Source organism: Carassius carassius, chromosome 12, assembly GCF_963082965.1.
Source record: "Carassius carassius chromosome 12, fCarCar2.1, whole genome shotgun sequence".
Lineage (NCBI taxonomy): Eukaryota > Metazoa > Chordata > Actinopteri > Cypriniformes > Cyprinidae > Carassius > Carassius carassius.
In genome coordinates this window covers 14,116,911-14,140,320 of record NC_081766.1, presented here as the reverse complement: position 1 = coordinate 14,140,320, position 23,410 = coordinate 14,116,911, and the positions used below count along the sequence as shown (strand labels likewise).

The window sequence follows — 23,410 nt, the reverse complement described above, 5'->3', positions numbered from 1 at the left end:
AACAGTTTTCTAGTATTTATCTGTATCAAATATTTGAACGTTTAACATTTAACAACAAACATTATAAATGTTTGTGTTTTTTTTAATATATACTGCAAATACCCCAAACAGGACTGCTACTTGTCCTGTTTTCCTGTAAGATACCTCTGTGAGGTCTTCAACAGTACACAACCTGTTACAAAATGTATGCACAGCTCGACCATTCTAAATCAAATGCAGCCATATGCTGAAGCTAGCAGGTTAATACCAGTATGCATACAATATTTCACAGTCATGCACTGTTGCTCTCTGAGAGCATGCTCTTGGTGTTGGTGCATCAGGACATTAAAATATTGAATACCAGGGCCAGGTCCGCTGAAACCTTTCTGCACCAAGAAATAAAAAATAAATAAATAGAAAAAAAATCCATATGCAATGTATAATTTATGATCAACCTGAGAATGTCTGATCCCCTGAAGGATCAATATTCTCTCTCTCCATCTCTCTCTCACTCTCCTTCTCTTACTCACATTATATCTCTTTTTTGTCAGTAGAAAAGTACTTTTGTGCCAGTAACTAAAACTCTTGCATCAACACTTTATCACTGCATGCTGTTGCTGCAAAAAACACAAAATAACTGCTTATATACCTAAACTGTAATTTTTTTTTTACAGTAATAACTGGTTAAATTACCATATATATATATATATATGGTAAATAATGTTCTACTTTAAACAATATGTATAATGTTACTATATATATATATATATATATAATAAATACAAACTATAATTATGTAGTGAAAATGTATATATTATAGCCTATTTAAATTTGTTTCCCAGAATTCCCTACATAAAATAATTTTTAAAGAACTGCAGAATATACAGTTACCAAAAGGCCATCCTGTAAAGTTTGCAACCTTCACAGCCACCAGGTTTTTTTTTTTACCATAAATGTATAAAAATTCAAGAATAAAAAAGATAAACGTAACAATTCTGTTCTTAAATAGCTGCTTATGCATAGGTGAGCACCACCAACATACTATTGATAACATATACATGAATGTACCACGTGGTGGAAAAGATATTATTCAAAACACACACACACACACACACAAACAAACACACAAATCACATGTGGGCCTAATAGCTTCTATACCAACTGAATTATTGTTCATTATTTTTCAAAACGGCCTTAACTAATTAAGTGCAGAGAGAGGCGGTCAGTCTAGCCACAGAGCCTACAGCCCTCCCATTTCTCCATCAGCGCACCTAAACTAATAAGCTTTATTCATCTTTCATACTAAATATTCTTTTAAACAATGTTTTATAAAGGATTTTTCTATGTCACAGAGTCAAAACCGAAAATTTTCAGCGTAATGCTAGAAAACAAATGAGGCAACTCGAACCAGCAAATTCAGAAATTCTAGATGAATGGACACAAATGAAAACGGTGCTTTACAAGCAAAGCCGTTGACAGTTGGGATTTCATAACGAAACGCGAGGAACATGCTGTAAATCTAGACAAAGAAACAATGCCCGTGGACTGGTGTAATCTTATAAATACATCATTGAAATTTAGGTCAATAGGGAAGTAATAGGTTTTCTGTGCTCGCGCTCCCCCTCCCATCCGTCTTAGATGGAGAATGATGCTCTAATGGATTCCATTTTCGGTTCCCAGCCTGCGCTCACAGCCCTGTGAATACGAGCATTAAATGCGATATATATATATATATATATATATATATATATATATATATATATATATATATATATATATATATATATATATATATATATAAATCCCTAAACACAAAACCAGCGGCATCCACATGCTAATAAATACAAAACATGTGGTATTACTATGCGTAGCCTACCGGGGGTTTCGCAGCCGTTCCTAGCGTTTTCTTGGCAGATATCGTGATTGTAGGTGGGGAATGTGACAGATGGAAATGCAACTGGAATGACATTGCGCTTACCGAATAATGTCCAGAGGAACAACGCTCTTCTCGCTTCCCCCTCCCCGAATTAAAGCCGGCAATTCACAGCGAGCGACACACGGAAATCATTCCCAACGACTGGCATTGAACGCAGAAGAGATGCTGGTGTGTTTAGGAAAGGACAGCATCCGCTAGGTATCCAAGGAAAACCGTGAGGATAGAAGAAGACCGGAAAACTGCGGTGGGTAGCCGCGAACCCAGCAGCTCCTGCTTTCTCCCTCTCTCTCCTCCTCTTCCCTGCTGGACCATCCCCATCCGAGCACCTTGCTGCAGTGATGACGACGCGTCCCACAGCGACATCTCGCGGTCACGCGAATTGCATCTTCCATAGGAACGCCAGGGTGTCGACGTAATTTTTGGTCCACACATTGCAGTTTAATTTTTCTTTGCGTGGTTTTAGGAAGTAATCTGAAATAATAATTATGGGCACGTCACGTTCAAGAGATTTGTGGTCAAAGAGAATAGCTAGCCGAAATTACAATTTAATATGACCAAAACTGCAACAGTGCCATTTGGGGGTTTGGTGCCTTGCTCAAGGGCACCTAAGTTGTGCTTTTGCCAGCCCGAGACTCAAACCCACAACCTTAGGGTTAGGAGTCAAACGCTCTAACCACTAGGCCACGACTTATATAACCGAATATAGATGGTCAGTGAAAATGCTGTCTGAAGCTAACATCCACAACATTTTTAAGAGATAATTTAAAGAAGGTTTTTAAGGGGGTTCTTCCGCTGTGGACACAGGAGTTCATTCACTCTGGTGATATTGAGTGGAAGATTAGAGGAAGGAAAAGGCACAGACTAAATTCCCTACTCACAATTAACTCCCATTCCATCACAATTCATCATCTGAAAAAGAATGTTTCTTGTGTTTAGATACACAGTCAGAATCACAATCCAAACACTGACTTTGCTAAACAGCTACACTGACACTATAATTTATTTTTATAAAGAAGTATTAAAATGGCACTAAACAATACAGATCTCAATTGGAGCTATGTACACAATAAACATACATGTATCACAACAAAATAGAAACACCTGAATTAATACAACTGAGTTGAAAATATGTGACAAACAGCAGCATTTAACTAAACATTGTCATTCTAAAATGCATTTTCCATTGCTAGATACAGGAAGACATTTTACAACACATTTTAAGACATTTTAGTTCACTTGGGCGTTAAGGTTGAGTGTGCAATGAAGTGTGACATGATTATTCTCCAAGCAGCACAACAGTCAAGTAATAAAGACAAAGTTTTAGAGAAAAATTTTGAAATGTAGTGCTTATTAAACAGTTGCATACATGATTTACTAAAGCAATCATAATATAAGTCATTGTAGACATGCCCTTACGAAAGGAAAATATATTTACCAATATATTTCTTAAAATATATTGTGATATATTGTAATATATTATTTTCCCTTTTTATTTTCTAATATTTTATATATTTGAATACATTTAATAATATATTGATGATACATACATTATATAATATATTGCAAAATATACAAATGATTGCCGCTTTCTATATATTGCAATATATTGGAAAAAATAAATATATATAAGAATATATTCCTAATATATTACATCATATTTTCCAATATACTGCAATATATTTTTGTTTCATAAGGGCATAGCAGCAATATTTTTTATAATTTAATAAATTTAACAAATTAAAAAGACAGGGTGCTGTTAGACATGTTAGACTCTGCTGTTAAGCCTCATAGAACATTCGCCAAATTTTAGCCACACCTCCTCTTTGCTTTGTCATATCCATGGTGACTATGCAATTACATACACATAGATATACCCAGGTATAGGTATCTCTAATATTAACTGTAATATCAATGACCTATCAAGCCAAAAAGCAACAAAATAAATTGCATTCTGTGACCAACTACGTCAAAGCTCTCAGCCCTCACTGTCCATTACAGGCTTCAAAGACAATGACTCTGCTCTTATTTTTTTATTGGTCAGGTCGCTTTTTGGTCTCCATATTTCTTTTAAGACGCTTGGCTCTGTAGGCTGCAAAACAGAAATCAGGAGAATCACAAACAATCACATCCAAATTAATGAAAAGCAAGAATGCTGAATCGCTCAGCTTCCGGCTTCCAATATATGGACTGAGCGCTGTGAACATGTATAATGACTGACAGGCAGAATGCACCTGAAAAGTCATCTGATTGGCTAAACAGAGAATCTCACCACAGCCCACAGCCTCTTCTTATGTTACTGTTTCCAGGCTGTTACAGCAATATCTCAAGACTCTTACTATTTCAGTGGTAAGCTGTACTTCAGGACGCACTAACATTTTCTGCATACCATTTAAACAAATCTCTACAGCAGTAGCACATTGTAGCGATGATGTGTCTTTTCATTGACCACTAGGGTGTAAACAAAAACCCTATCAGCTGTGGTTACTGGTTTTGTGGTTTATGGTGGGTGCTGATTGGTCCCACATGATGATGTATTTATGGTATTACAGTATATAATTAGTCACAGTTTACTGGAAGTAGCTTTTGGGTTCGCCAATCAATTGTTCAACCTCAACAGTCCATCAGTGCAGGGATGTAATTTTAGTCGCCAACCAACTATGGGTGTCAGGACAATCTGTCATTTATTTATTTTTCAAAATGTAGGGCTAACTAAATAGCAGATCAAAAGAACATTGTGTTTACATCAGAATCAATCATATCCAGTAGGAAATAAGGTATTTAAATTCACCATAAAAGAAACAACATGAAAGAGGAAGAAGTAACCTATATAATGTCCTAACAGAAGTCAGGTTACTGTTGAAATGAAGCAGTTCTGAAAAGTAGTTATTTCACAAGTAAAAGCCAAATGAGGATGTAGTTAGTTAGAACACTTATGCAAGTGTTTTGATGCCTCTAGTGGATGCTAAAATACAAAAAGGAATTCTTCCTTTGCAGAAATGAAAATGAACACCACAGTTATCGAACCCTATTCACTATTTTAATTGCTTTAACTTATTTCATAGTGTTATTTGATTGTTTAAAATGACTGTCTTTGTGTAACACCTTAAAGTCATGGTCTTCACTAAGTAGTGATGGGTCTGATTCTATGATAAGCACTATTCTATAGCAATATTGATGTACCGTTAATAGGAACTCACACCCATTCTGACTGGAAGACCTCAGGCAGTACGGGTCGGCAGTAACACATCCAGCACCATCACACTAAAAACTGGGGCCCCCCAAGGATGTGTGCTGAGCCCCCTCCTCTTCACTCTGATGACACACGTCTACACACCATCACACAACTCCAACCTCTTCATTAAGTTTGCGGAAGACACAACTGTAGTGGTTCTCATTAGTAACAGAGATGAGACAAACTACAGGAGCAAGGTTATCCGCCTGGCCGGATGGTTCACTGACTACAATCTCTCTCTGAATTTGGAGAAGACGAAGGAGATTGTTGTTGACTTCAGGAGAGTGCATACTCAACATGTTCTGACCATCAATGGTGCGACTGTGGATAGAGTGAGCAGCACCAAGTTCCTGGGTGTCCACATCACAGAGGACCTCTCCTGGACTGACAACACCGCAGTGTTATTTTACATTTAATTGTTCGGTTTCTGTACCTCGACACCTACAAACTTGCAAAAACTGAAACATTGTGTAAATAGCACAAATAAATAAATAGAACTAACATAAAAATTAAACAATTTCAAACAGGGCCCACTGGTACAACCTGCACCCCAGCTATTGCCCTGCTGTTCACTATCACATTCACCTCTTCAATCAGTTTAAATAAAGAATAGCTCTCTGAGCTTTTTGTCGCTTTAATCAGACTGAATAAGCAATTTTGCACTACAATCATTTTATCCGCACTGTTTGTTTACTTCACTGGTTTGCACTCTATCTGCCATGTGCCTTGTGCTGCTTTATTTAAGTTTTTTTTTTTTTGCATGCCCTTATTTGCATAATTGTATTTTATATTTAATCTGTATCTATCTGCATTTTTATGCTCTACTGTTAGTGTTATCTGTATGCACCAAGGGTCTGAGACTAACACAATTTCAATTATCTGTATGTATGTGCTGTACATGTGGAAGAATTGACAATAAAGCAGACTTGACTTGACACCCACATCTTATCACTCACTTGAACTGACCACTGGTTTGACAGTTTTATTCCAGATATAAATAAAAAATTAAACCAAATAGTTGTATAATAGTGTGTCTTAAGTACAAAATAGATTTCATATTAGAAGAAAAAAAAAAAAAAAAAAAATATATATATATATATACACATATATATATATATATATGTGTGTGTGTGTGTGTGTGTGTGTGTATGTGTGTGTGTATTAAATATACTATTACTAGGGTAATAAATTTGGAAAAGTTTTTTCTAAACACTTAACAAGGAAAAAAGACAACACATATAATGTAAATACATCCAAATACTGTACATTATTTAATGCAAATTTCATTATAGATCAATAAAACACTTGGTTACTTCCAAACATTTAGAGGTGGGAATTGCAGGGTACCTAAGGATACAATAAAATCACGATACATGGCTCATGTGATAATATTGTGCATACAATATACAACATATTTTCTATGAACAGGAAAACCATCCCCTTGAATTTATAAGTTTGAATACATCTCTACCAGCAAAAACAATCATATCAATACAGCTGAAAGCAGTGAAAGCAAGTAATACTTCATTTATGTAATTCATTTCTTCAGTCTTGCCATATTCACTCACATAATATACTCTGAATCCTTGATAGGGCAAAAAAAACAAAAACATGACCAACAGGAAAACAACGTTCTTCAGTTGTGCCCAGAACTCTTGACGTTGACAAGTGGCCTTTCCAAATGTCTTACTCACTTTGAGCAGAAAATAAACTTGGAAAAATGCCAGCACACTCCAAACCAGTATTACTAGTATACAAATGACATAGTTTAATGTCTTCACAGTAGGATCCATGAGAGCCTTACCGAAATGAAAGCAATGAGTTGAGTCATTCTGTGTCTTTCCATATTTAGCAATAGTTGCTGGGAACATAGAGCCGAATATGACCAACCAGACGGCTGCACTTGCAATTGTAGCATGAAGAATGCGATGAAACTCTAGCTTGTGCTGCCGAACAGAGTGCTCCACATAGCGCACAATTAGAAGGAAGGCATAGAAAATGAATGAAAGATACATGTGGGCATGGATCATAACACTGACAATTTTGCAGAAATGTATGCCCAGAATCCAGAATCCATCAGAAGCATAATAGTAAATGCGAAAGGGCACCGTGAGAAGGAAAAAAGAGTGCACTGCTATCAGGTTGATCACAGACACTTTGGTGAAAGAGAGACATCTTTGGGACTGTAGCATACAGGACATTAGTACAACATTCAGTGTCCCAGCGAGAAAGATGAATATATATAAAACAAGAAGAGCAATTCTAATGTCCTCCGACAGGCCAGTTTGGATTGTGGTGTTGTTTAGGATCATGCCTGATACTGTGATTTAGAGAAAGACAATTTTGTTTTTACTTCTAAGAAATGACTTTTAGATTTAAGATTAAATAGAATAGAATATATGAAACATAAACTCACATTTTCCCAAAACTCTTTCCTGGTAAAATGTTTTGGCCCTGAAAAATAGAAGACAGATTAATTACTTCTTGTGAATTTGTTTCTTGTTTTTTCCTAACATCTTGAAGTACAGTAAGTAAATAAATAAATAGATGTTTAAACTTCGTAAAAATGAAAAAGTTTAGTTAACTTGAATTGTGAAGTTGTACTACGTGACAACTTGGTTATCTGAATACAAATCTAAAGTAAATTTTAATGCAGCACAACAACAACAACAACAACAGTAATGGCCTGGTCATGTCTTGCCTGTCAAGGTTAAAAAGAATTTGAAGATCTTCTTGGGTGTTTTAAATGTGCTGGAATTGATGGTTCTTTCATATGATGTAATATTAGCAGAAGCAGAAGTTTCAAAACACTTGCTGCTTCCACTTAATGCTTCTAAAGACCTTTTACTTTTGAAGGAAGATGCAAAAAAGAAAAATATGACAAAATCATAAATCTATGTAACTGACTGTTTTGGCAAGGCAACCAGTGAAATGTGTTTGTAAAATAGGGCTAACATGTTCTTCATTTTTTTAACATAACACGATAACATTAGGGTTTATTCGGCAAAATAATAATAAATAAACAACTATTTTAAACTATTTTATAATCAGTTTCTACAGTATTTGGCACAAGAAAATGATTGCAGATAATTACCAATTTACCTGTAATGAATGTCAATATTCCTTCAGCAACAGCATGCGGAAAGTTTGAAGTAATGAAGTTCATCCATTTACTGTAGGTGCCAAGAGAATTGAAGGTGAATGTGATGTCAGCATTTCAGTTCATGTGTAAATCTTATGTCAATGTCAAACGGACAGCCTCCGGAGCCTTCAGAAAACACCCCTCGACTGTTATTTGAAACAGTAGAGATGAAAGATTTACAAATTTCACGTACAAGGAAGTTAACATTGCAATGTTTTCTTTCTCAATCTGGCCTTCCTATTACATATTCTTCTGTGTTTTTATTTTTGTCTTTTGCCAGCTAAGATGATCATGAAAGGTCACATACTGTATTCTCACAAGACTGTTATTTTGACAATATCCTAGTAAAACTAGGCAGAATAATAATATGCCCAATGGCAGTGTACTCAAGTTAATGTTTTGCATGATCTAATGCAGTGTATGGGCCATTAAAAATTTATAAAACTTTTCAAGGAAACAAATCACTTTATTGTACTGTTAAAAAGATGTAAGAGAAAATAACCTCTTTTTCTGGGTCAGGCTTTTTACAGTTCGAAACAACTATTGGAAAATCCCACCATAAACTCTTTTAAAAACATTAATATAAGAATAAATATTATTATAAAAATAATGATAATTATAAATATACTTCCATCTCTCTCAAGTTAGCCAAGTTTGCAATCTTGAAAACACATCAATGTAAAAATTTAAAAAAGATGTTGACATGTTCTCGCTTTTTAATCATTGGCAGAATTTAGGGTTGCTACTGAAATTGCATATTACAAGCAAACTGATAATGTAGCTTAAAAGTGAATGTACCTTAAAAGTGAAGTCTCTCTCTAGTTTTACATTACATGTAGTAACCTTTATATTTCATCTTCTTTTAGAGGAGCAAATCTCATATTTCATATTTTCATTTACATCTAAAATAGTTTTTTGTGTACTCCATAGTACTGATTATTTACACAGAAAACTGTATTTACCTTGGTATAGTTGAATAATGAGAGTTCTGTAAACAGGAACTAAATACCGTGAGCCTCAAACACCAATATTTGTGCCACATTGCTCCAGGTGTATGATAGGGCCGTTTTAAAACGTTTTAACATTTAATCTATAAACCGTACTAGTATGTAATTTAACATTACTATTACTTATTTTTTAAATACTAGTATACTTTCCATTAAGTAGTAGTACTTATTCATTAACTACTAATGCTTATTATTTAGGTACTAGTTCTTATTCTTTAGGTACTAGTGTTTTTCGTAAAGTTACTAGTACTTATTACCATAATTAGATACTAGTGCTTATTCATTATATACTAGTACTTATTTATTAGGGACTAGTACTTATTCATTAGATACTAGTACGTATTGATTAAAGGCAGGGTAGGTAAAAAACTTTTTTTCCAAATTTGTTTAAACTTTATTTATATATCAATACATAATTAAAATGTAAGTACTCTGAAAAAGAAAGTATAAAAATCGAGTGACTGTAGACCTCTCACGACTGTTTTAAAGACAGCTCATTATTTCCATTCACTCCACCCCCTCCCTTCTGGGCTCCTTCCAAAGCCTCTACTATGGCTCGCTAAGTAATGTTATGTTAGCTATATTACGCAGCTACGTGTGCTAATGACACATGCTTCATGAAAAAAATATGTATGATCAAAATAAAAAAAGAAAGATTTACCTGTCCAGCAGAAATAAAGCCATCAAGGAGTCACTTTTCAGCCCCTTGAGTTCCCTCAGTTCTCGCCATCGCTGGAAAGCCATTTATTTATTTCTTTGTTTATCCAAAGACTTTTTGTTAATTGCCTTTTCTTGTACTGTTACTGTCTTCCTTTTTTTGCCTGGTTTGCCTTCACTAACTGCATAGGCTGGTACTGTGAATTTTGCTTGCTGTTTCTCTGCCATTGTTTTGGTATTCCTAGGATCCGTGCCTGTTGAATCAAACGTGCTGTTTCCTCAAATCAAACGTGCACGCGCAAGTGGGCAGGTCATGTGTGGCAAAAGGGTGGTTGCCATGGTTGCGAGAGAGTGACAGTCGCCTAAGCCAATCCTATGTTTCGTCCCGAAATGGAAATAATGAGCTGTGTTTAATACAGATTAAACGGTCTAGAGTCACTCGATTTTTATACTCTTTTTATCAGAGTACTTACATTTTAATTATGCATTGATATATATAGAAAGTTTAAACAAATTTGGAAGAAAGTTGTTTATACATGTATTACCTACCCTGCCTTTAAATGCTACAACTGAACTGCCAAAAAACAGACAGCTTGTTATATGTCCCACTAGAGACAGTAATATATATCACTGTTACACCGCAATAAAGGATGCATATTGCTACATCCCACTGGCAGTTTTGCGGCTCTCTGATCATTGTTTAGTATTTATACCGACCTACAGGTAGAAACTGAAATCATCTAAACTTGTATTAAGTGCTGCAAAAAGATGGACTAATGAAGCAGAGCAGGATTTACAAGCTTGTTTTGACCTCACTGATTGGAGTGTGTTTGAAGCTGCTGCCACCGATCTGGATGAGCTCACAGAGACTGTAACATCTTATATCAATTTCTGTGAAGACATGTGCATTCCTACCAGGACTCATTTAACCTACAACAATGACAAACCATGGTTCACTGCAAAACTCAGACAGCTTCGAAGATGAAATATTAAAATGGCTTTCCATACCTCGCCCTCGTTCACTCCGCTAGCCTCTTGCAGCGGTCACGTTCATACCACGGACGCTAAACATTCTTGCAAAATCTCTCAAAATCTGTATCTTCGTCTGATACAGGCTCAAACATGTGAAAGCCAGTTTCTGCCATTGAATATATATATACATTTTTGCCCTTACCAAAGCCACATACCTTCTATTTCAGAGAAGGTTATTATTTTTTATTATAAGGTTATATTATTATAGTATAGGTTATATTATTTTTCTGTTATTCAGGTTAAACACCTGCAGCAAGTTTCCAGAATTCATGAGGAATGCATTCACGCTGAGTTAACAGTAGATCAGTGCTTTAAACCGATTAGCTGTGGATTAGTCTGTTCGATTTCTATTCCACACCAATTCACTGTGGCTTTGACTGTCTTTATGTACAGTATCTGCTAACCACTCCAGAGGGAAGTCGTGTTGTCTTAAGACTCAGAGAATCTTTGCATTGAGCAAAATGTCCAACATATACACTCTGACGTAGGTTTATAATTTATGTTTTGACGTAAACTTACAATTGACATTAATTACATTTTATAAAAGAAGATATTAATTATGCTATCACACAAATTGCATTAATTGTGGCTACAGTAATTCATATTTTAGTTTTAGTTTAGTTTAGGTTCAGACATATTTTATATCATGAGTATTGTACATACTCCAGATAGTTTAGTTCTGCCACTGTTTATATACTGTTTTTTGTTGTTGTTTTTTTTACTAATTTTAAGAGATTAATTCACTTTTCTTGTTCACCATGGAGTATATAATTTTAAAAAACTTAAAACTAAAGAAAAACTTTAAAAACATGAAATGTATGTTACACAAATTTATTTAGGATACCAATTATAAAAGTCATGGTTTTTGGAGTTGTTCCTTGAGAAAGCAGAAAGAGCACAGAAAGAGATCATGGAGGACTCAGGGAACCAAAACATAGTGATCAGGAATCTAGACTTAACAGACACCAAATCGATCAGAGAATTTGCTGAGGTGATCAACAATGGTAAGTGATTAATAAAATAGTTTTACACCCAAATCTGAATGTGTATTTGATCTAGGGATATGCCGGTATCAAATTTGCGATTAATTGCTCAGGCTTTTATCACGGTAAACGGTATTATCACGGTATTGAAATTTTGTTTTAAAAAAAGTGCTCATAATACAGTTGTCACGGAGTCACCAGTAACACCTGCCACACCATCAGAGTCCAATCACCCGACTCCGCCCATCCGCTCATTATCACCAGATTACTGAAGTCACCACACCTGCACCCGCTCATCACTACCACTTTTTAAGCCCACACTTCATTTCACTCTCTGTCTGGTCTCGTCAGAGAATCACCGACTCTACTCTCTGTACTACTCTTGGAATCATCTGAATACCTGAACGTCTGATCATCCTGCTTACCTACCACCATCTGTCATCCGTGTCCTGTCAGTTCCTCCTGTGTCCACCCTTCATCTGTACAGCAAGTATCCTCAAGTCATCCTCTTAACATCCCACTCAGCTCAACTATTCCTCTGCAAGATTGTGTGATCCCATCTCCTGTCTCCATAATTCCAATAAACCTCTACTTACCTGCATACCCTGTTGTCTCTCTCTTCTGTCCGTGACAACAGTCTAACAGGTTAAAAAACGTTTTTCTTATAACAAAAATAACTGAACATTTAAATACAATAAAGCAATACAGAAAAATATATAAAGTTAAAAGTTTTGCACCGATTAAAGTGCAAAAGAACTATAAGACCCATAGGTATCACTCTACAATAAGATCTCTTTAGTTCACCATTAACATTCACAGTGAGCTTTGTTAAAAAATAAAAGTTTTAGTTCATGTTAGCTCATTAAATAATACAGTTGCAACTTTAGATTATCTCAACGTGTTATTAAATATACCTAAGATGAATGAATGTTCAGAAGAATTGTTAATTGGCAGTTTGTTACCTAATGAATTAACTAATGTTAAAAAATGAAGCCCTAATGTTAAATGTAAATTTGCAATAAAAAAATCAAAAAACTTTCAAACAATTTCTATGTCATGTTGTAGTCCACATTAAAATAGCCTATTAATACTTAAGTATTTGGCACTGTGATGAACATCATAGCAAATACACAAATCTGATTGGCTATTTGAAATTATTAAATATGTTTTAGAAAGTAGACCAGCTGGTTTATTTGTGGTGTTTCAAGAGTAAGGACTGCAGTTTAGCGCCATCTGCTGTCAGAGAGTGAATGTGCTTTCATTCAGGCATCCCTCACATGTTCCTCCATGTGCTTCTCATGCTTGCTTGTTTACATAAGAGCGCACATGAGTCTTTCAAGCAGCATACAGCGTTGTTGTGCATTTTGACCAGTTGATGGGAATAGTATTCTCAAAATGCATTCCAAATTCTGAATATTCCAAACATCTCCCTCATTTTGCATTTCTCCATCATTTTGCATTTGTCTTGCTCTATTCTGAGGTTGCCATTTGAATCAAATGTGACAATCAGAGTAGAGGACAACAAAGCTGAATTTATTAAGTCTAACAGCTCTTGTGAGATCTCAGTTGGATGTAGTAGATAATGATAGCCATGTTTCATACCCAAAGCTTTCTCAAACTGGTGCTCACTTGTACTCTGCATACTGCTGCATGACTCCTCTTCCACAGAATCTTTAGTATCAGTACACAAGTGTCTAACACCGTCCACGTTATTATAAGAATCCAGCAAACTCTCATAGTCTTCCTCTTCAACATCACATTCTTCAGCAGAACTGTCCTTTTTAGTGAGACTACCTTCCTTTAATGTCTGGACTTTGCAGAGTTTGGAATTACATGTGTTTGGCTTCATTTCTGTCCCATCCTCATCTACAGCCTCAGGATCAGAGTCTGGTTCAGCATCTGGGTCTACTATAGTAACTTCATAGCTCTCATGCTCCACCTCATTAATATTGAGTTCTTCCACAAGCCCATTTTCAATTTGCTGCATTTTCTTGTATTCAGCTTCAGGAGTTATACCATTTTCATCATTACTAGCATATTGAGGGCTGCTGTTGCAGTGTGGATCAGGATCCTCACCTTCTGAGTCCTCTCGCACATCTTCTTGTTGATCTGCATCTTTGACATCTGGAAATATCACCACAGATACATACAGCAATGATGTATCTGTGGGCTCTGAGTGAATGGACATACATTCTGATAAGATGGACTTGTTTTCTTGTTCAAATCCTCCATCACTAATCATTTCTTCAAAATCAGAAAGATCAGCTTCCTCTATGAAACAGTCCTCAACTGTACTGTACTGATTTTCCTCATTTAGCTCAGTTGCCTCTCTGTCTGAAAATGGCATACTCTCAGTTTCTAATGCTAAACATGAGCATCTGGCATTTGTGTCATCGGGTTCTGAAGCATCAGATTGTTTTTTAGTTACCCTGATGTTCTGAATGGTGTCCTCCTCAACATCAGTGTTTCGCTGTTCTATAATCTCTGGCGTTACATTGTCCTCGCTTTCAGACATATTGTCTTGATGATCAGAGAGCCCAGAAACTTCCTCTACAGCTACATCTGTCATCTTTTGTTCTGATGTTGGAGAATGATTTCCTTCACCATTGTTGTTTTCAGATTCTGAATCTTCATACATAACTTCCATGTTCTCTGCATTCATCTGGTTGTTATCAGAGGTTTCTAAAACATCTGCTTTACTTGAATCTCTACCATTAAACTCAGATGATTGAATGGGCACTGCTATAAAAGAATCTTCATTACCCTGTTCCTTTTCTGTAGTTTCTGAGTCAGAGGAATGAGCTTGAGTTAAACATAATTCCTGAGATTCTGGTTCAGTTGGATCATAGGTTATGTCATCATTCTCAATATTCTCCATTTCCTCTTCCATGTCAGCAGTCTCTAAACTACCACTTAAGGACCCATCTTCATTTTCCTTTTCTTTAACTGAGATTAAACTGGTGGCATCATCATGTTTGATTGAGTCTGCTTGCTTAAAATACTTTAGATCTCCTTCAACACAAGAGGAAATCGCTCTCTGAATATCTTTAGGCATGTTCAGTTCATCCAGTAACTGTTCAATACAAAAACTTTGCTGTTTGTCCCGATTTTCTGCTTCTCCTTCTAAGTCCACTTCTACATCAAACTCCTGCTCTGAGAATCTTGGTGACAGCGGCAGGCTATCTCCAAGGACATTTTGCTCTTGGAAATCTCTCAAGCTTTGTTTTAATTTGGATGAAGTTGAACTTTGAAGACTGGTCAAGCTGTCCTTTTGCTCATCTTCATCTTTAATATTGGATATTTTTTCCAAGGACTGCATTACCTGCAGGGCCTCTGGGCAGACATTAGAGTTGTTGGCTTGTGATTCATGTTTGTAGAGGACTGGAAGTCCATCTCTCAGAGTCATCAATGACAAGAAAGACAGAAGAGCTCTCGAGGGAGAGCCAGAGGCAGAGGCCACCTGAGAGGAAAGATCTGGGAAACTACTGGACTTTTCCCTTTCCAAAGGTGTTATGTCGGTCTGACTCAACGCCCGCTTGATGGACTGAACAGACAAACACATCTGTTGCAAAACTGGCTTTATGCCTGACCTAACTCTGACCTCTGTACTTTGTGATGTCTCATAAGGGTCGGGTGGAACCACGTTCTCGAATGACTTGTGCAGTCTTACAAGACCTTCCTGTTCAGAATGATTGAAAATGATTGGCATCGATTTACAAAATCCTATCGACCTCTGTGGCTCAGTTGCCTCTCCCTCACACCTTATTTGTACAGGTGGGCGAAATGTTGGCCTCTTGTCAGCATTATCTTCTAGAGAAGGGTCTTCAACATCTACGCTATCTTTTTCCGGGTCACTTTTAATATTAAAACCATCAGTGGAATCACTCCCTATCTGGAATACTGCTCTTGATAGAACCTCTCGATGGTTTGTTTCATCATCAAACGGCACAGATTCTGGTTCAGTTTTATTTAGCCAGCTTTCAACGTATTGATTTACACAGGTCGAAGACAATTGTAGCACAGGCAATGACACACTTTTACTCAACTCCTGTTTTTCTTTAGAGGATTTTGATCTGACACCATTCATTGAGCTTTGTTTCGGTAACCTCTTTATTGGGGAAGCTGGATGGACTGGCGATTGAATGTCTAATATATTCTTCTTTAGTTTAGGCTGCTTAGAGTCATGGTCATTTTTGTTTACTTTGTTGGAAATGTCTTTGATGGTTTTATCTTTTAACTTAAGAACTTTATCTGACCGACTTTGATTCCCAGCATTGAGATTCATGTTTCTAATCTTTGGAGAGCTTTCAAATGTTTTTGTCTTCTTATTTTTGTCTCGAACAGATTTGTGTTCAGGTCTATCACTTTCTGCTGAGCTAGTTTTTTTCTCTGATCCTCTGTGGCTTGGTGTATCTGAAGTGCTCTGGAGGTCTTTTGAAGGCCCTGGAACACTTCCTCTAATTTCTTTCCTAAATCCAGATGATTCAGAAGAAGTACTTTTCTTAGATTTTATGGACTTTGGCGTATTATTTTTATTACTAACAATGTTTTAACCATCCGCAACTTGCACCATTTCATTTTCAGTCATTTCTGAAGTGCACTCAACCAAAGTTTGTTTCTCATCATCAGTGAGGATGGATGGATTGTTGTTTATTTTTTTGGGAGGTGTTGAACAGGCAGATGACAATGACAGCATATTTGTTTTTCCACCATCCTGGGAGTTGGAACTTGTCGACTGCCTTGTGACATCAACATCCCAATCATTAATTGAAGAACGTGGTTCTGAGTCTGTTGAGCCTGGCTTACTTTGAGGAAAAGCTTTTGTGTGATATCCAGGCTTGTTGTCCACATACATCTATGTATTTGCATTGTAATTGTCACACATCCCCTGTGATTCATATCTGGGCATCACAGTCTCTGGTATGCCCATCGTCCCATTGTTTTGTAGCTGAGGAATCTGTGCAACACCTGAGGATCTAAAGGAGGAGTCAGACTTTTTGTTCGTTACCTCTCCTGATTCACTCTTCCCAGGTTTTGACACAGTGCTTGTGCTGCTGTGACTGACCGCACAGTTACCCTCCGGCTCTCCCTGTGCAGTTCGCTCCATGTATGAGTTTGCACCTACTGTACTCTCCTGAACTTCAGTCTCTGAAATGGTTTTGATGTTTTCGACTGAGGCCTCTTTTCTTCGTTGTCTGGAACCTGGAGTGGGTGGCCTTCTATATATGGATTTAGGCTTTTCAGATGATGCATCACTGCCATAATATTCCATTTCGTCTTTGATGAATCCTACAGAGTGTTAGCTAGTGTATTGATTTCTTTAGAATCTAGGCTGTGAGGTCCATTCAACCCTTTACCTGAGTCATGTCCATTCAACCCTTTACCTGAGTCATTGGTTACATCTAATGAGTTTGCACCCAACTGTGGCTTGGAATTGCACACTGCACTCTGCTGGTTATTAACGGAAATGCGACTCAGTGTAGTTGTCATTGACCTGGAATGATTTTTCAGTGTCATCTTCGGTAGGCATAATGGGGTAATTCCTCTGCTCCACACCATTCGTATAGTCACAAGTCTCCAACTTATCTAATCCCATTGGCTGACTGCCTTCAGTTTCCATTGATTCATACATGTTTTCATTCAGTGACTTATTGATCTGCTCTACAATGAACCTCTCAGAAGATAAAGAGAAATTCCTTGATCTTGAAATAGTCCCAGCTGGAAACTTTTTTTCTTCTTATGGATGAATGATCCGATATTATTAGAAGACAGAAGATGAAAGATGGTGAAGGGAAAAAAGAGAAAAAACATCAACAATTAAATGTAAAAATCATAATAGAATCAGTTTATCATTAAAGTGAAGTGCTAAAAAAAACTAATATTAATAATTTAGGCTTACGTAAATGTGTCTCAGTTTGTGTTGGATGCAAAGATTCAGAAATCCTTGATTGGACTTTAGTGGGAGCTTGGAGATTGTAGTTTCCTGTTCTGAAGGGTTCATTACCAGCTGCCACAACAATCCCAGAGCCCAAGATAAGGGCAGGAAGCCCTTCAACCTATACACGGAAAAGAAACTCATATGTATCTAGTAAATAAAACTTTTTTCAGAAAGTCAAACTGTAGTTTGACAGCTCACATGAGCTTTGGTCAGTCATATATGTGACTGTAACGATACAAGGCTTCCTAGTCATCGGGAAGAAGGAGGCGGGAACCGGCGGACAATCAAACAACATTTTAATAAAGCAAAATAAACACAAAACAGCGCACCAGCCCCTCACGGACGACTGGTGCGCGCAAATAAAAACCAAAACACAACTAAAAGCCCAGGCCTGGTCCTCTCTCGTCCTTCACTGTCATCGCTCCAGTTTTATATCCTTCCATCTCCTCCGTGGGCCTCGAGACCGGCGGGTCGAACAGGTGTAGCTCATCTCCAATCACTCCACCGGCCTCGCTCCCATGTCCCTCGGCCCCGCCCCACTCGTCACATACCCCCATCGCCCCTCGCAGGCCGGGGGGTACTCCCGAGACTGCGCTCTACTCCCCCCCCCCCCTCCCTCCGGGGGGGACCGCTCACGGGGACCTGCAGGAACCTGGGGGTAGGACAGGCGAGGCAAGAGAAAAGGAGATGGAAGGAGGAGCGACAGAGACGAGAGAGGGGAGAGAGGAGAAAAAAAAAAATAAAAATCCGGTTCCCAGACGCACCGCTGCTCAGCCCTCCACCAGCTGGGTGATCTCCTCCGCGGTGCCTGGCGGACGGCACGACACTCCTCCGCCGCCCGGTGGACGGCGACGGCTCCTCCGGTTTTGGGCAGCCGGCAGGAGTCCCCCGTTCCCTGCTCCTCCCCGTTCCGGCGGATGGCAGCAGGCTCCGGCCACCTGGCGAACGGCGCCGACTCCTCCGCTCCCTCACGGACGGCAGCCACCCCTCCAGATAGCGGGCGGTCGGCAGAGAGCTCGCCCATCCCCGGCAACTCGGTCCAGTCCACCGCCTCGAGCGTCCATGGCGGCACACTCCTCGCCAGCTCGTTGGCACCGCGGATTCACCACAGCGGCGAGGGATCTTCAGCAGCGCGTCCCTCCTTCTCCCGGGCTTCGGCACCACTGTAACGATAAAGACCTTCATATTCGGAAGAAGGAGGCGGGAACCGGCGGACAATCAACATGAAACTTTAATTACAAAAATAAACACAAAACAGCGCACCAGCCCCTCACGGACGACTGGTGCGCGCAAATAAAAACCAAAACACAACTAAAAGCCCAGGCCTGGTCCTCTCTCGTCCTTCACTGTCGTCGCTCCAGTTTTATATCCTTCCATCTCCTCCGTGGGCCTTGAGACCGGCGGGTCGAACAGGTGTAGCTCATCTCCAATCACTCCACCGGCCTCGCTCCCATGTCCCTCGGCCCCGCCCCACTCGTCACAGTGACATTTCTCAAGATGCCACAAGATTACAGTGTACTTTCACAGCTGGGGGTAAGAATTAAAACATCATGGCTTAGTAAATCAAGGATTGAGGGAATAACTAATCAGCAAAGATATAGTATACTTTGAAGCTTGAAAGATAAAAAGGTCAAAATCTTGCACAAAACATACATAATAAGATAAAAATGTAATGACAGAGCAAAGCAAAATGGTCCTCAGTCCTCAATTCTGGGCTGCAAGATATAACATGGCTATGGTAATAAATTTTGGTAATAAAGTACCAACAGTTAAATAACAACAAAATAAATTTTCAGTTATTTCAGTTACTTAATTTTCATATAACTTTTTTCAACAACTTTTTTTTGTGCATAATAACAACATAAATTGCACTGCATTCCATAACATTGTTCTCTTCTTACTATCCGCATATCATTACGTTTGATTCTACCTTACTGAAATTGCTTCCACATCCACTTTGTGTCAGACATAAAGCAAGTGTTTTTGTAAATGAAGGGGAATTTCAGTTTATGACAGCAAAACAAAACCTTTAAATTATGTGATATGATCTTTTTAATGATGTCTTTATACTTTGCAATTCTTACAACTACAAATGCATTAGAAAAATCAATCTGTAGTTCATTAGCAGCAAAAGCTACATTCGTCTGCCAGGTATTGTTTTCGGTTTTTCATTAAAGTCATTAATGAAATGGCTTCTCGCAGGCAACAGTGAAATGGCCTCTTCAGCACTTCAGAACATCAGGATTGTTTACTTAACATGGCCAGGTATAAGAATGCAAGTCGATGAACAAATGCTAAAGCTTATATTTAATGAACTCAACAGATAAAACAAATTAAAACAGTTAATATTCAAACAATAAATAAACCTGAAAAATGTGTGTGACGAGTGGGGCGGGGCCGAGAGACGTGGGAACAGAGTGAGGCCGGTGGAGTGATTGGAGATGAGCGACACCTGCTCGACCCACCGGTCTCGAGTCCCACGGAGGAGATGGAAGGATATAAAACTGGAGCGACGACAGTGAAGGACGAGAGAGGACCAGGCCTGGATTTTAGTTTGTGTTTTGATTTTGTTTGTGTTTTGTGTTTATTTTGTAATTAAAGTCTTTATTTGATTGTCCGCCGGTTCCCGCCTCCTTCTTCCCGATGATTACGAAGGTTTAATCTGTTACAATGTGTTACTCTGAAAAAGAAAGAAAGAAAATATAGAAACTGGTCAGTCTTAAAAGCTATATAAAAACATCATCTTTATACTGATTGCTTTGCTTAATATTATAAGATATTTTATAATATATAAAAAATATATATACAGAATATGCAACTAGTTTTTATGCTACAATTTAGATAAAAACACCAATATTTGAAGCCACTCATCCTACCTTATTTCACATTTTCAGGAGGGTTGAGTTGGCGAGTTTGTTGTCCATCAACTGAAGAGATTATGAACAACGCATAAGGCTATTTTTGGACTGCAGGCATCAGGGTCGATTCGTGTAATCTTTGGTCATGATTAAACAGCATTTTAGAGAAAGACAGCATCAAGAATATCATCATTTTAAGTCCTCATATATTAAAAGGAATGTAAAAAAAAAAACAAATTGAAGCATTTGCACTAACATATAATTAAATTGTATATCCTAGGAGGTTTCTAACATTACAGTACTGATAACCATAATAACAGTTAGTGTGATGAATGATATACAAACATAAAACATCATGATTAAGTTATGCAACAGCCTCTTGCAAGCCTTTCAATTGATCTCAACTGTTTATTTAGGCTAGTACTTGCATATTTGTCTCCTCTGACTTTAAACAAATTACATTTGTAAATGCTGTTTTAGTGGTTTCCCCTTAAACATAATGAGACATGAAGTATCTGTTCTGCTGTGTGTGTGATATCCAACAGATGGCTGAAGGTGTTTCTAATTTCTTGCAGAGATATAAGCAGATTTAAGGCCTCTGTTAATAGGGATTAGAGTGGGGTGAAGTGTAGAGGTTTTGTGCTGTAGCTGAATAAGGGAAAGGGAAGTCTCAGCTGGTAAAGCATGTGTCTCTCCGTGGGCGCATAGCTGTGATACAGAAGGACAGCAGGAATATTATGACTGTGATTGGTTTACAGCAGGGCAACATCAGTTCTTAGTGCATTACATCTGGGTTGATGGTAATCTTGTATCATATGAATCAGTATTAGATATTGATATGTACAGCATAAGAGTTGACTCTACTTACTGAATCTGTTCATTATTTTATATTGAATCTTTTATATTTACTTTTTTCATAATGAGACATTGTTTGCTGCTTGTTGATTGATATTCAGCAGTTTCAGTAATCTCAAGGCTCCCTGTCAAGTTTCAGGTAGTTACATAGGATTTCTTTTATCAGCATGGGGTGGAGATTAGCCTTGCAGTGTTTCTGAGGAAATTTCAAGCAGTTTGAGCAGAATAGTTTCACTCACTGATCAAGCTATTACTCTGTTCTACAGTTGAGTTTCAGAGCAGTGTAGGGTACATTCTTGCTGTCATTATCCAAACATGCCATAATAATTATTGATTTTGTTGCTCATTACGGCAAAACAAATTCACTGGATGTGGAATCAGGTTGTCTTGATCTCTATGGATTAGAGGCTTGTATGCATGCAAGACGCTGAGTAACAGATATGGGATTTTATTTAATAACAAATAAGCACTGGAAAAGAGCGACAAATTCATGTCCATTAAATTAATAACATTAAAAGCAAAGTATATTTAATAACTGACAGAATAAATATTTATTTTTATATACATAAAAAAAATCTATAAAAATGTAACATGTATAAAAAAAACAGAAAAGTCTTAAATAGAATCTCACACATCCATTGTATAAGGCCAGAGTATAGTTATATAATATACTTTGTCTTCATATTTTAGATGTGTATATGAAACTTACAAAAAATTTCAGAACATCATTAATTTTATATCAACCAGAGTTCCAACCAGAAGGACCAATACATTATCGATAGCAAAAGACATATTTATATTTAGAATTATTTCTTTCACCTTGTCATAAACCCAAGAATATGTTGAAATAAGGCCATACCTATTTATTTATTGAAATCTGAATCCAACTTTATAATTAATTTGATTAATAGATCGATTTATCTGTCTTTTATAATAAATGATGTTGCAATGACAAACCTTGCAGCATAGTGTTACGCTTGATCTTTGAAATCCCACTGAGAAGTCAGGATGACAACTTATAGGCTGATTTTGGAAAACTAATTGTCTGCATATTCAGCTACACCAGTGAAAGGCCACAACCCAAAGTCCAGAACATCATTACCCTTGTGCATTATATTCTAATATATACACATGTCTTAAAAAGAAAGAAGGAATAATAAAAAGTACTACATTTAAAAATTGGCCTATGTACAGTAGTCTTCCACAATATTCACTACCATACTCTTTATACATTCAAGCAGACTATTGTTATAGGCATTTCCACAATTTAAGCTTTTATTTTTTCTCTTTTTCTGATGTATTTCAGCATCCAACTGTCTGATCCATTGCCTTTTCGTGTCAGCCTCCGCTCATTTTCAACATTTGGAGGCACTTAACAAACCTATATCCCACCGCTACATCAATATACCAAGAAATGCGCACCAAAATAACTCATTTTGTTATTTATCCTCACTAACTGATTATTAAAACATGACTGAGCACCAACTTCGTTTGTAGTAAGCACGAGCACAAGCGCACTCTAGTGTTGCAAACAGAGGTTGCTGGAATCTCAGTACTTTCAGCAAAGTTCTACCAAATCACTACCAAATCTCTCCATACCATACGGCTCAAGATATTTGACATCTTGTTTATAACATCTGAATCACTTATGTGTGTAATTTTCAAGTGGTATAAGGATACACTAGATGAAATTCATTCAGAACGCTTCAAGTGTGGTGCGCCCTAGTTTCTTCGATTAGTGTTGCCTGCGCTTTACGTCGTCGATTGATTGAGCCATGGCGCTTCTAGTCA

At 37.5% G+C, this 23,410-nt stretch overlaps 1 protein-coding gene, 2 long non-coding RNA genes and 1 pseudogene across 7 annotated transcripts in view; 1 reads left to right on the top strand and 3 right to left on the bottom strand.

Moving 5' to 3' along the window:
- Positions 1-2,220, bottom strand: part of LOC132154875 (catenin delta-2-like) — an 83,523-nt gene extending 81,303 nt beyond the window's left edge. For all 5 annotated transcript variants that reach the window (XM_059563594.1, XM_059563595.1, XM_059563596.1 and 2 more), the window contains exon 1: positions 1,958-2,220. The gene's annotated coding sequence lies outside the window, so the exon portion shown is untranslated. The remainder of the gene's footprint in view (positions 1-1,957) is intronic.
- Positions 2,221-6,466: 4,246 nt separating this feature from the next.
- On the bottom strand, positions 6,467-8,435 carry LOC132154202 (uncharacterized). Its single transcript, XR_009437109.1, has 3 exons — positions 8,242-8,435; positions 7,564-7,601; positions 6,467-7,467 (listed from the first exon to the last, which is right to left on the bottom strand). It is a non-coding gene; the product is annotated as an uncharacterized LOC132154202 (long non-coding RNA).
- A 1,447-nt stretch (positions 8,436-9,882) lies between these two features.
- The window catches only part of LOC132154200 (uncharacterized), an 89,977-nt gene continuing 76,449 nt past the window's right edge, over positions 9,883-23,410 (top strand). Inside the window, exon 1 of the long non-coding RNA XR_009437108.1 lies at positions 9,883-9,893. This is a non-coding gene — a long non-coding RNA (uncharacterized LOC132154200). The remainder of the gene's footprint in view (positions 9,894-23,410) is intronic.
- On the bottom strand, positions 13,359-23,396 carry LOC132155337 (uncharacterized; annotated as a pseudogene).